The 14001-nt window shown below is 46.7% G+C and overlaps 1 protein-coding gene across 1 annotated transcript in view; it reads left to right on the top strand.

Moving 5' to 3' along the window:
• Positions 1-3522: 3522 nt before the first annotated feature.
• Positions 3523-14001, top strand: part of LOC144493038 (phosphatidylinositol 3,4,5-trisphosphate 5-phosphatase 2A-like) — a 135674-nt gene continuing 125195 nt past the window's right edge. Inside the window, exon 1 of the mRNA XM_078211851.1 lies at positions 3523-3628. The gene's annotated coding sequence lies outside the window, so the exon portion shown is untranslated. The remainder of the gene's footprint in view (positions 3629-14001) is intronic.

The raw sequence follows: 14001 nt of genomic DNA, 5'->3' as shown, positions 1-14001 counted from the left end.
TTTCCATGTCTGAATTGCTGATTCTGCTGTCAGTTTCAATGTTCGGTTAATTTCTCATTGCCAAGTTTCCTTCTTCAAGCCCTTATTCTCTTGATTCAGTTCTTCACTGAACTTGCTCTTATTTTCTAGTTGCTTATGTCTCATTAATTTCCCCTTAATTTCATTTTGTATTTTTTTTTGCAATTTCTTTATTCTCTAAGTTTGCTGTCTTGTTGTTGTAATGTATTCCTCTTCATGTTCAGTAGTTCCTAGTTTCTTTTGAAGTATCTAATTTTTGTCTTTCTTCCAAGCGGAATCCATCAAGTTCTTCCTTTGCAAGTTTAAATGTATTACTTCTTTCAGAGTATTGTTACTTTTAGACTGTATGGTCATTTTATTTCTCCCACACAGGCCGCAATTGCTCGAATCATAGAATCCCTACAGTGCAGAAGGAGGCCATTTGGCCCATCGAGTCTGCACCGACCACAATCCCACCCAGGCCATATTCCCGCAACACCACCCATTTACCATGCTAATCCCCCTGACACAAAGGGGCAATTTAGCATGGCCAATCAACCTAACCCGCACATCTTTGGACTGTGGGAGGAGACCAGAGCACCCAGAGGAAACCCACGCAGACACGGGGAGAATGTACAAACTCCACACAGACAGCGACCCGAGGCCGGAATTGAACCCGGGTCCCTGGTGCTGTGAAGCAGCAGTGCCAACCACTGTGCCACCGTGATATAGTCAGCTTCCCTTTGCAACAAATGTGTCAATGCAGGTACAGAGTATTTTTGCCTGATTTTTTTTACTCTTTAAGCTGTAACACTGCCAGCCAGTTTTTTAAGCTTTTGAGCTTTAATTCCAACCACAACAATTTTTTGCCTTTTATCCAAATTCCTTCATTTTAAATTTGAAACCACAGGCCTGCTAGCTGGCAGCTTCACATGGCCATCTTCTCTTGTTTTTTCCCCCACACATTTTTTTCTAAACTTCTGTCTCTGCGTCTGACCCTCAGTCTCTCCAATTCACTGAGCTCCAGGTCCGCCACTTAGTCGACAATGTGAGTGGAGGTTCTGTATTTCACTCACGCCTCTTGTAGATTCCGACCCGGGGTCTTGCCATGTTCTCTTGGTCGCTCACCATTCTTGTAACTTTCCATCTTTTCAGGTTCTACATTACTCCAGGTCTGGCAATATCTCAAATGGGTCTGTTCGCCCAAGGAGAAGCATTCTGGTAAGCATTTTTCTTTCAGATTTCCATTAAAACAGGATGCTCACAGATGTCAGGCCAGAAGCACTGTCATGATCATTTATACTTGTCGCCATAGATCATGGCGTACTTTCAGAGACAAAGAGTGCAATTTTCCCATCCCGCCTGACACGGGATGCAAAGGTCTGTTGACCTCGGGCAGGATTTTCCAGCCTGGGGGCGAGCACGGCTGGAAAATCCCATCCCCCAAGGCTGGAAATCTCCAGCCATTCACATCCCGCAGGCGCTGCCAGCGAGGACGGAGAATTTGGTGCTTAGCCAAATCTCCGTTCGCTGCAGCGGGACCGGAGAATCCCGCTGGGGTGAACGGCCAGAGAATTCTGGCTTCCATTAATGAAAACAAAAAGGATTTATTAACAAGAATTGTTCAGCAGCTGCATAGCTGTTGCTATTTCCCGACATGTCTTCTAATGGAAGAGGATTCCACCCCTGGGGTGATTACCCACTCTTGAGTCCCAATTGGTCCCCCGGGCCAGATGACCCTTAATCTACTGTGCGGCTCTTAAAAGGACAATCCCCATTGGAAGGTTGAGTGGATGGGCAGAGGGGTAAGCCTTAATATTTCCTCTTGGCGTGGGTGGGGGGTAGGGGGTGGCGGGGGGGGTGGCGAGGGGTGACAGAGGAAGACTAATCCTCTCCCTGACCTCACAAAGAGAAAGCAAAGTGAATCTTACCTTCTCAGATCTCTTCAGACTCCAGTCCGGTTTCCAGATGCTGTGAAGTGTGAGTGTGTTGATTTTGGGAGGAAACAAGATGGGAATGTGACGCCCTCACAGCTGAATTGCCTCCTGACATTCACTATCTGTGTTATGTGAAAAATGGCTGCACACAATTCATGGAACCAAACCGGAGCTTGAGTCGGCACATGGGACGGAGGTGGAGATTAAGAAAGGAGGATCGAGAAATGTATCCACCCTACTTCAAAACATGTCCCAAAGCCATATTTCCAATTTATAACCACGATAAAATTTATTATTTATTAGTCACAAGTAGGTTTACATTAATGCTGCAGTGAAGTTATGTGAAAATCCCCTAGTTGCCACACCACGGCACCTGTTCGGGTACACTGAGGGAAAATTTAGCACGGCCAATGCACCCTAACCAGCACGTCTTTCAGACTGTGGGAGGAAACTGGAGCACCCGGAAGAAACCCACGCAGACATGGGGAGAATGTGCAGACTCCGCACATACAGTGACCCAAGCCAGGAATCGAACCCGGGTTCCCAGCGCTGTGAAGCAGCAGTGCTAACCACTATTCCACTGTGCCGTCCCAGAATAAGTATTTAAACAAAGGGTCAGACAAAATCAACTATGTCACTGTAAAACACTCCTCTCAGCCTCCAACTGCAGGACCTGCTCAACCTGGGATACGCACCCCTGACCCCGATTGGCCCGGTTTCCCACCTCGACGCTCGCCTGGCCCTCAGTTAACGCCCCCTTCAAGGGGCCACGCTACCACTGCCTTCTTGTTAGCTCTAGCCCACCCTGTTCCCCATTCTGCACATTCTCTCCCCTGCAAGATCCTTTGATGTGCCTCAGCAATGTCCCCTGCCGTTATCTAATCTCAAAATCCCTTTCTGGGGCTATTTATCATAGAATCCCGACAGTGCAGAAGGAGGCCATTTAGCCCATTGAGTCTACACCAACAACAATCCCAACCAAGGCCCTGTTCCCATAACCCCACATATTTACTCTGCTAATCCCCCTCACACTCAGGTCAATTTAGCATGGCCAATCAACCTAACTCGCACATCTTTGGAATGTGGGAGGAAACCGGAGCACCCGAAGGAAACTCACGCAGACACGGGGATAATGTGCAAACTCCAGACAGACAGTGATCCGAGGCGGGTATCAAACCCAGGTCCCTGGTGCTGTGAGGCAGCAGTGCTAACCACTGTGCCAGCGTGCCACCCATTTCAGGAGCCCAGCCAACCACAAAAACCACTAAAGTCTCGGCATTTGTACTTACTTTCAGATAAGGGACGTGAAAAATGCCTAAATCAGCATACAGCTTATTTGCAAAGATGATTTGGGAAGATAGACATTGCACGTTTAAAATTCTTAATTGTAGGGAAGACAAGCGGTGCGCCGTATTCTCTTAGCATCGACCAATCTGCTTGTATTGGTTTCGTCACAGCCTGGTGGTGGTTGTAGATCAGTGTCAGTGAGGAGTGCTGCCACCAGAGGGCCTGTGTGACACACATGGCTGTCAGTGGAGCATGCAGGATTGCAAGTAAACTGCACAAATTGCAGACATGCAGAAGGACTCATGAGTGAAGCCACGGGGCAGACAGAGAGGCAAGGCTAGCTTCTCAGAAGCTGCAGCAACAGTGGAGTTGTCCAGACACTCAACGCCAGGCAGCAGGTCAAAAGGGTAAGTGTGTTCATCGAAAAGAGGGGCTTTCTGTGAAACTCTCGGCACTTGTACTTACTTTCAGATAAGGGGACATGAAAGAGTGGAAAGTGCTATTTAAGTCCAGACTCGGTGTAATGAAGAACATTCGCTCAGACTTTTAACATCTGATGGGTGTAAGATTCACTCTTGCGTTCCTGTTTGGTTGGGTTCTTAGAAAAAAAAACAGTCGCTGTTTTAAGTCGATGACATTGCAGAGATAAATATCAGACACTTTGCATTCTCAAAGTAACTGCGCTACGATGCTCCCCTCCCCGCTCACCCACCATGTTGATCAATAACAACGGGGTCCTCCGCGTCAAGTATGTGACTGGTGTGTGAAACACTCTGCTGCGGGTTTCTTGTTTTCGGAGGGTCAAAGTCAGCTTTCAACACTCAGCTTCTCACCTTTTTCACAAAGCGCTGGCTTTAAGTCGAGAATGGTTTGAGGGTCAGTGTTCAACTCTCCGGTATCCCACCCGAGTGTGCCATTTGTGTTAAAAGAGCATTTTAATTCAGTTTGATCATAATCCATGGTTGACGGCCATAGTAAATTGCCCTTTAGTGTCAGGGGGATTAGCTAGGTTAAATAAATGGGATTGTAGGGATAGGGCCTGGGTGGGACCTTTGTCGGTGCAGGCTCGATGGGCCAAGTGGCCTCCTTCTGTACTGCAGGGATTCTATGATTCGATGATATGGTTCTATAATACTCATTAAATGGGTGTTAACTTCATTTTTTAAAAAGTGATTGTAGCTTTGTAATTCAGATTATTTTGTGATGAATATTGAGGTGAGAACGTTTTTAAAAAAATGATAATGGTGGTAAAAACGGTGCGATCAGCTTTAGTGCCACTTACAGCACAGAGCGATTTGTAAATGACCCAGTGAAAATTGATTGGGGTGGATTTTCACTGTGTGTAAAACGGGTAATGGTGAGTCTTCATTGATTTCAGCGGAAATAAAAATTGAGGGAGGTGCAGGAACAGGCTGTTGGTTCTCCATCAAACGGATTGATATTGACAGCACGGTAGCACAGTGGTTCGCACCGCTACCTCACAGCGCCAAGGACCCGGGTTCGATTCCTGGCTTGGATAACTGTCTGTGTGGAGTTTGCACGTTCTCCTCGTGTCTGCGTGGGTTTCCTCCGGGTGCTCTGGTTCCCTCCCACTGTCCAAAGATGTGTGGGTTAGGTGGATTGGCCATGTTACATTGACCCTTTGTGTCAGGGGGAACTAGCTAGAGTAAATGCATGGGGTTATGGGGATAGGGCCTGGGTGGGTTTGTGGTCGGTGCAGACTTGGTAGGCCAAATGGCCTCCTTCTGTACTGTAGGATTCTATTGACACTATCGCACAGAGTCGAGATATCTGAACTGAGATACGCAAACCAGAAAGTCCCAGATCCCACCCCCGCTCTATGTTGAGTTAGCTGAATCGGTGGTAGTCATGATGTGGAGATGCTAGCATTGGACTGGGGTGGGCACAGGAAGAAGTCTCACAACACCAGGTTAAAGTCCAACAGGTTTATTTGGTATCACGAGCTTTCAGAGCGCTGCTCCTTCATCAGGTGAGTGATGGGTGATCTGTGGTAACTCAATTACCTGGATTAGTTACTTGGATATGTGAGCAAATAAACATGCACAAATCGTGCCAGTATTAGGAGGTGCCTTGAAGGAGCAAAGGAAAGGATAAAGTAATAATCCATTGAGAATCATCTATTAAGAGTCATACCAGGAATGCAACACCTTTTACTTAATAAGTACTAATATATGGAGAGGCAGTGGCATAGTCGTACTGTCCCTGAACTCGTAATCCAGAGACCCAGGGTAGTGCTCTGAGGACCCAGGTTCAAATGCATGACCCGATTAAAAAACTGGAATTAAAAGCCTAATGATGACCTAATGGATAGACTGGGACTTTTTTCCCTGGAGTTTAGGAGACTTAGGGGTGATCTTATAGAGGTCTATAAAATAATAAGGGCACAGGTCAGCTATAAAGTCAACATCTTTTCCCAACGGTAGGGGAGTCTAAAACTAGAGGGCATAGGTTTAAGGTGAGAGGGGAGAGATACAAAAGGGTCCAGAGGGGCAATTTTTCACACAGCGGGTTGTGAGTGTCCAGAACGAACTGCCAGAGGTAGTAGTAGAGGCGGGTACAATTTTGTCTTTTAGAAAGCATTTTGATAGTTACATGGATAAGATGGGTATAGAGGGATATGGGCCAAATGCAGGCAATTGGGATTAGCTTAGGGGTTTAAAAAAAAGAAGGGCAGCATGGACAAGTTGGGCCGAAGGGCCTGCTTCCATGCTGTAAACCTCTATGACTCTATTGGCCATTGCTGATTGTCATTAAAAACCAGTTTGGTTCATTAATGCCCTTATTCCACAGAAATCTGCTCTCCTTACCTGGTCTGGCCTCCATGTGACTGTAGTGACTTAGCAAGCCACTCAGTTCAAGGGCAATTAGAGATGGGCAACAAATTCTGGCCCAGCCAGCGACGCTCATGTCCCATGAATGAATAGAAAAAACAGATCAATATCCCCTACACGAAACCCGACTGAACGTTGAGTACCAACAATCAGTAATGTATACCTGACAAACGCAACAGCAAAATGTCCAAGTCTAAAAGATTTGGCCTCAGAGAAATTGTTGAGCTTCTCAAATTCCAGAATGGTTAGTATCAGCCTGCGTTGAGAATTCCAGGCACCACCCGACCAGTGCCATGAGGACTGGTTGGTGTTGAGCATTTCTACTCATTATGATGAAAGAATTGAAGCCCAGGGTGGCCAACACTAAATCGAGAGACAGTGTTTGAGATCCACTCACAACAGCTTGTTATCATGGGTTTACAGGTGCAGCAGGTAATTAAGAAGGCAAATGGAATTCTGTCCTTCATTGCTAGAGGGATGGAGTTTAAAAATAGAGAGGTCATGTTGCAGCTGTATAAGGTGCTGGTGAGGTCATACCTCACGCCTGTGTATAGTTTTGGTCTCTTTATTTGCGAAATTATATATTGGCATGGTGGGGGCGGTGGGGGGGCGCGGGGTGGAGGGAGGTGGGGTGGGGAGTGGGTGCAGAGGAGATTCACTAGGTTGACTCCAGAACTGAGAAGGTTGGCTTATGAGGAGAGACTGAGTAGACTGGGGATATATTCATTGGAATTCAGAAGAATGAGGGGGGGATCTTATAGAAACATACAAGATTATGAAGGGAATAGATAAGATAGAAGCAGGGAAGTTGTTTCCACCGGCAGGTGAAACTAGAACTAGGGGGCATAGCCTCAAAATAAGGGGGAGCAGATTTAGGACTGAGTTGAGGAGGAACTTCTTCACACAAAGGATTGTGAATCTGTGGAATTCCCTGCCCAGTGAAGCAGTTGAGGCTACCTCATTGAATGTTTTTAAGGCAAAAGTAGGTAGATTTTTGAATAGTAAAGGAATTAAGGGTTATGGTGAGCGGGCGGGTAAGTGGAGCTGAGTCCACAAAAAGATCAGCCATGATCTCATTGAATGGCGGAACAGGCTCAAGGGGCCAGATGGCCTACTCCTGCTCCTAGTTCTTACATTCTTATGCTCTTACATTCAATGTGGCAAAAATATCGTCACAGCAATTACACCATTTGTAACCCTTCTTGGTATATTTTTACTTGCTGATACAGTGGAAGGAAGAACACCTGGCAAAATGCAAAACAATGATAGTTAGAATAGGGAGAAGGATGCATTATGGAGTCCAGTGATGGAGTTTCAGGTGGGCAGGGTGAATGGACAAGAAGAGGGGCTGAGGCCTTTCGCCCTCTATAGCCTTGGTGACGAAACTAGAGAAACATCCAGGATGGATTTTCCAGCCGCGCTCACCTCTGGACTGGAAAATCCCACCGGAGATCAACGGGCCTTTGCATGGTCCGCCTCCCACCTGCTACAATTCTGGTGGCGGGCGGGACTGGAAAATTCAGCCCCAGTCTTTGAAGCCCTGCAGTTGAAAACAGTGTCCATCTTTTCTATTTCTATCAGTGTTTTACGATACATAAATAGTTATTCATGTTTCAAATGAATTCAATCTACTGCAGAAAGCCTAGCGCTGCCTTGTCTTCGGCAGTCTACTTAACCTTGGCAATAATCAAATATCAAATTACTGAAACTGTAATTATTTACCATTCCGAGTCTGCTTGTGCACCCTGTTTCTCTTTAATGTCTTATGAAATGGTTCTTTCATATAAATTGACTTAATTGCCCTGTTCACTTGGAATTGCTTTGATGGCCTTTTTGCAGTCAAACTCCCAGCATATTATCCTAATATGCTTTTATTGTGGCGATATATTGTCTGTCCTGTTTTCAGGTTGCGTTTCATACAACTTGTTCCTTCCCTTGTCTTCGCTACTTCCTGCAGAAACAGGAGAGCACATGTTGGATTTTAATACTGCATCGTTGCTGTTTCATTGATTGACTTGTTCTGTGTGTCCACAAGCAGTCCATGTTACAGTGCATCCTTGCCTATTTAAAACAGGCCACTGTATTGATAAAGGAACGAAGACAAAAAAAGATGCTGGAAAATCTCAGCAGGTCTGGCAGTATCTGTCGTTAGCAAAACAGAGTTAACGTTTCGAGTCTGGATGACCAAAGGTAGGGGAGTCTAAAACTAGAGGGCATAGGTCTAAGGTGAGGGGCGAGATACAAAAGGGTCCAGAGGGGCAATTTTTTCACACAGAGGGTGGTGAGTATCTGGAACAAGCTGCCAGAGGTAGTAGTTGAGGCGGGTACAATTTTGACCTTTAAAAAGCATTCAGACAGTTACATGAGTAAGATGGGTATTGAGAGATATGGGCCAAATGCGGGCAATTGGGACTAGCTTAGTCGTTAAAAAAAACGCAGCATGGACAAGTTGGGCTGAAGGGCTTATTTCCATGCTGTGAACCTCTGACTCTATGACTCTATGACCCTTCATCAGAGACTCATTTCTTCCGAACTCATTCCTTCCCATCCTCCATTCTCCCTCCCCTTCTTCAGTCTCTTCCCATCTACATTCACGATTCCACTGGCCCCTCACGTCAATAATTTCCAGTTTCCTGGTACTAACCGCCTCCTCTTCACTGTGAACATCCCAAAAAAAACACTCCAAAGGAGAGTCATGGGGACTGGAAAACGTTTGCTGCAATTTTGCCGCCCTGCCTGCTACAGAATCAGAGTGGGCGAGGGGTGGACAATGGAAGACGCTCGAGCGAGGCTGTAAAATCTCGCCCGTTAACTCTGTTTGTCTCTCCACAGATGCTGCCGGACTTGCTGAACTTTTCCAGCATTTTCCACTTTTATTTCAGATTTCCAGCATCTGCAGCATTTCGCTTTGATATTTAAAAAGGAATTGGATGAATTTGTGCTTTTGGCGGGGGGACTCTGTGTTACGATGACCTGTACAAATTGGTCTCATCAGATGTTTCCACTAGTGGGAGAGGCTAGAACTAGAGTGGAGGGACGCTCCTTTAAAACTGAGATGAGGAGGAATTTCTTCAGCCAGAGGATGATGAACCTGTGGAACGTATTGCCACAGAGGGCCAGGTCATTGAGTGTCTTTAAGACAGAGATAGATGGGTTATTAATCAATAAGGGGATCAAGGGTAATGGAGAGAGGCAGCAGAATGGGGATGGGAATCATATCAGCCATGATTGATGGGCTGAATGGCCTAATTCTGCTCCTACATCTGATGGTCTTATGGTAAGTGACTGTAAAACTTAGCTGTAGGGCTCCAGGGACGACTGAATAGTCATGTCGTTGAAGGCAGTCTGTCAAGGATGGATCCTGTGAGGGTTGTGAGGTCAGAAGGATGGTCAGATGTTTTGCTGGGTTTCCCATTGGAATGGCAGGGTGACATCTGAAGAAACCTGCCTCGAGCAATGAGAGGTCAGGGGAAAGCGAATGGTCTGTGGTCTGCGGGAGTTAGGGTGGCACATTCCCGATGGGTCGAATAGCCTCCTGCACCAGGGATCTCCATGATTGTTGCAACGGTTCTGCATTATTATTTTCATTAGTGCTGTGAATAACATTTGTTTTTATAGAAATAAACTAAATTTCAGTTGTTGTGTCGCTGACCATGAAAAAGAAAGGGAATGGTTTGATCAACATCACAGTGTGTGATTGATTATTTTTCCACTGTGCAAAGCTTGAAGCCTTTCAATGTGTGCTCTTTGTCAGACTGTTGTTTGCACAGTTCTGGGTGAATGTTCCATAAGGTTGCAAAATAACATAAATATGAAGAATATTATTTGGCTAAATCTAAATTTATGTATCCAAAAGATGAAAAAGATTGCCCGTTGCAGCATCTCTTTGCCTATTAAATTGTTCCAGGCTTTTGACCTCCATACTCTATCTGAAAGTACGGGTGGCACGGTGGCACAGTGGTTAGCACTGCCGCCTCACAGCACCAAGGACCTGGGTTCAATTCCCAGCTTGGGTCACTGTTTGTGTGGAGTCTGCACGCTGTCCCTGTGTCTGCATGGGTTTCTTCCCGATGCTCCGGTTTCCTCCCACAGCCCAGCAATGTGCAGGTTAGGTGGATTGGCCATGCTAAATTGCCCCTTAGTGTCAGAGGGATTATACAGAGTTAAGGCCTGAATGAGATTGTTGTCAGTGCAGAATTGATGGGCCGAATGGCCTCCTTTATGCATTGCAGACACTCTTCGTATGAAGGAGGAACTTATTAATGTAAATTCTAAGTTTGTTTTTCATTACTTTCAAGTCGTTTTTCGAACTTGCCTTTATTGTCCATGTTAAATACTTCTGTAAATTTAACCCTCAGAAACCTACTGACTGAAGAACCCACATTTTCTTCTCATTACTTGATGCTCCAACACTCAGACTTCTCTTGTGGCTTTTCCATGATTTGCTTCAAGCATTAGAATATTTGCCTTGTGTGTTTGTGACCAGAAGTAGCCATAGCACTCAAGATCAGATTTGACCAGAGCACCACACAGTTTCGAACATAATTTTCTCTGCACAGTGTTGACCTTAAAATTCGGGGATCTAATCCAGATTAGATGAATAGGGAGCCTCCTTGCTCTGGTTGTGAGAATCCTCCATGGAATGGGTGGCACGGTGGCACAATGGTTAGCACTGCTGCCTCACAGCGCCAAAGACAGGGGTTCGCTTGGGTCACTGTACGTGTGGAGTTTGCATGTTCTCCCCATGTCTGCGTGGGTTTCCTCTGGGTGCTCTGGTTTCCTCTCATGCTCCAAACATGTGCAGGTTTGGTGGATTGGCCATGCTAAATTGTCCCTTAGTGTCCCAAGTAGTGTAGGTTAGGGGGATTAGTGGGGCAAATACGTGGTGATAGGGCCTGGGTAAGATGCTCCGTCAGAGAGTCGGTGCAGACTCGATGGACCGAATAGCCTCCTTCTGCACTGTAGAGATTCTATCCTACGTTGCCTGTGTTTAACTCAGGTCCAGAGGGATACGATGAAATGGATTTTGTTACGGCAGTGGAGGCAATTGGGCTTTGTGATGGTGACATTTGGTGAGTTTGTGGGCAGAATTTAATGAGGGTGTCAGGAGGCTAACGTCCGCCATCAAAACTTGTGGCACCCCAGCGGACCCCGATCTTCAGCCCCTGGAGAATTAAGTCCCTAAATAGCAGCAGGAACCCTGCTGGTGGGGCTTCTATTCCCCCCATGGGAGACATCTCATCCCAGAACTTCATCCCTGCACCCTCCCCCCCGCCCCCCCCCTTCACTGCCCCGCCGCCACTCCCGTGCTGTGGAAATCATTTTTCCCGGGACTCCTGTCTCCCCAGGGGGACCTTTCATTCCAGAAAGTTACCCATCATTCCGGGCTGCCCAGCAGCTGGATGGGTAAGCCACGCAAAATGCTGTAGACTTCAGCGGGACTGGGAGATCCCACTGGCGATCCAATTGTGAGCACCTTCACTCCCTGAAAATCCCATCCATTGGCCAGAACTCTACGACCTCACACGCCACGGATACGGAGCGGGCAAGGGTCCGACAACAGAAACCTCCGTTGACCACGGGTGGGAGTTTCCTGTCTCGCCCGAGCAAGCCCGTAAAATCCTACCCATTAGGTCTGGGAAAACAGGATATGTACTCAAGAGTCATAGAGCCATAAATGTTTACAGCATGGAAACAGGCCCTGGGATTAGTTGACCGGATAATGTACATATGACAAACTCCAGGCTGAATTAGCTTTTAAGTGTCAAAATATGTATAATACATTGTCAATAGCATATTCCAAAAAAAGGGTCACAATAGTCACAGAATTGTAGAATGATTCAGCATGGAAGATATCCATTTTCCAGCCACGTTCGCCCCGAAACAGGAAAATCTCGCCCGAGGTCAATGGACCTTTCCACGGCCGACCACCTCCCCCCCCCCCCCCCCCCCACCCCCCAATTTCTGCTCCGATTCCCATGGCGGGCAGTATGGGAACATTTGCCCCTTTGTGTCTCTGTTGGTTCTTTGAAAGAACAACTATTTGGTCCCATTCCATAGCCCTGTAAATGTTTCCGATTACATCTAATTCCCTTTTGGAAGTTACTGTTTAATCTGCTCCACTGGCCTTCGAGGTCAATACTCATTGTGAAACAAATTGCGCTTCAAAAATTGCTCTTTTGTTCTTTCGCCAATTATCTCATACTTGTGTCCTGTGGCTAGCCACATTTTTTTTGTCAGTGGAAACAATTGCTCCTCCTTTACATTTTCAAACTCTGCCCTAATTTTCAACCCCTCCATTAATTCCTCTGTTAGCCCTCATTACTCTTAGGAGAGTAATCCCGGTTTCTCCAACTCCTAATACTGAAGGCCCTCATCCCTGCATTAGTCTGGCAAATCTCTTGAACACCCTCTCCAAGGCCTTGACATCCTTCCTAAAGTGTGATGCCCAGAAATGAACACACTATTCCAGCTGAGGCCTAATCAGTGTTTTATAAAGTTTTAGTGTAATTTCCTTGCTTTTGTTCTCTCTATATAATTTTTTAATTCATTCATGGGGCATGGGCGTCGCTAGCTGGCCAGCATTTATTGCCCATCCCTAATTGCCCTTGAGAAGGTGATGGTGAGCTGCCTTCTTGAATCGCTGCAGTCCATGTGCTGTGGGTTGACCCACAATGCCGTTAGGGAGGGAATTCCAGGAATTTGACCCAGTGATTGCGAAGGCACGATGATATATTTCCAAGTCAGGTTGGTGAGTGGCTTGGAGGGGAACTTGTAGGTGGTGGTGTTCCCACGTATCTGGTGCCCTTGTCCTTCTCGATGGAAGTGGTCATGGGTTTGGAAGGTACTGTCTAAGGATCTTTGGTGAATTGCTGCAGTGCATCTTGTAGATAGTACACACTGCTGCTACTGAGCGCGGTGGTGGAGGGATTGAATGTTTGTAGATGTGGTGCCAATCAAGAGGGCTGCTTTGTCCTGGATGCTGTCAAGCTATTTATATAGCCCTGTTTTACTTTTACAAATTAGTTTATTTTGTCTCCTCGCTCTTCATTTCAAAAAGCCACACTTCACTGTGCTAAATTTCATCGATGTTCACCGGCCTATTTCAGTAGTATGTATTTTTAAAACATTGAGTAGCCTGAGTGAATGTGATTCGCGCACCACAGCTAAAATGTCTGATGGGGGGACACATTTACAATCCTGATGGATGCCTCACAGCAACTTAAACCTGGAAGCAGTGTTAAATGCTTTGAGTTGAGGCTTCTGCCCCTAAATAGGGAAGAAGTCCAGCCTCAGAGATCTGCTAGATAATTACATGCTAGCAACATGGTAGTTCCAGCAGTGGGGCGGCTACTGCTAGGACTACAGGCAGTCTCACTAGGCGGAGAAGCCTGGGTAAGTCTGGGGCTGGTGGTGGGGTGGGGGGGGAGAGGGGGGGTCTCAATGGGTTGGGGTGATGGCAGAGTTGGGGTCAGGGAGAGAAACGTGTACAAGTTGCAAGGGGCTTGTGCTCTAGTGGGGCCTGTGGCTCACTGACAGAACAACAATCATTTTCAAGTAGCCTCGCCATCGAGATAGTCTACACACCACGTTGGCTGTTTTGGACACTGCAATTTGCCACAACTGGCACTGTATCACAAATGTCCATATTTCATGCTCTTCAGCCAAGCTCCCTGATCTCCTCATCCAATGGTGTGGTCCTTCCCAACCTCCTCCCTCAAAGTTGGCCATTCCCTGGTGACTTCCTCCTACTCACTGATGGTGGCCCTTCCCAACCCAATGCCCAACCTTCTCCCCTCTCCAGAGGGTTCACTCCCAAGGGCTCAGGAGACAGGCCTCAAGAGGGAGGAGGTTAGCAGAAAGGGCTAATAAGGAACCCTGAAACAGAAGAAGCATCCCTGGGCCCATGACATCTCTCACTGGCTCTG

Source organism: Mustelus asterias, chromosome 4 (assembly GCF_964213995.1).
Source record: "Mustelus asterias chromosome 4, sMusAst1.hap1.1, whole genome shotgun sequence".
NCBI classification, from domain to species: domain Eukaryota; kingdom Metazoa; phylum Chordata; class Chondrichthyes; order Carcharhiniformes; family Triakidae; genus Mustelus; species Mustelus asterias.
The sequence above is the reverse complement of the archived record's forward strand: the minus strand, read 5'-3'. Positions and strand labels throughout refer to the sequence as shown.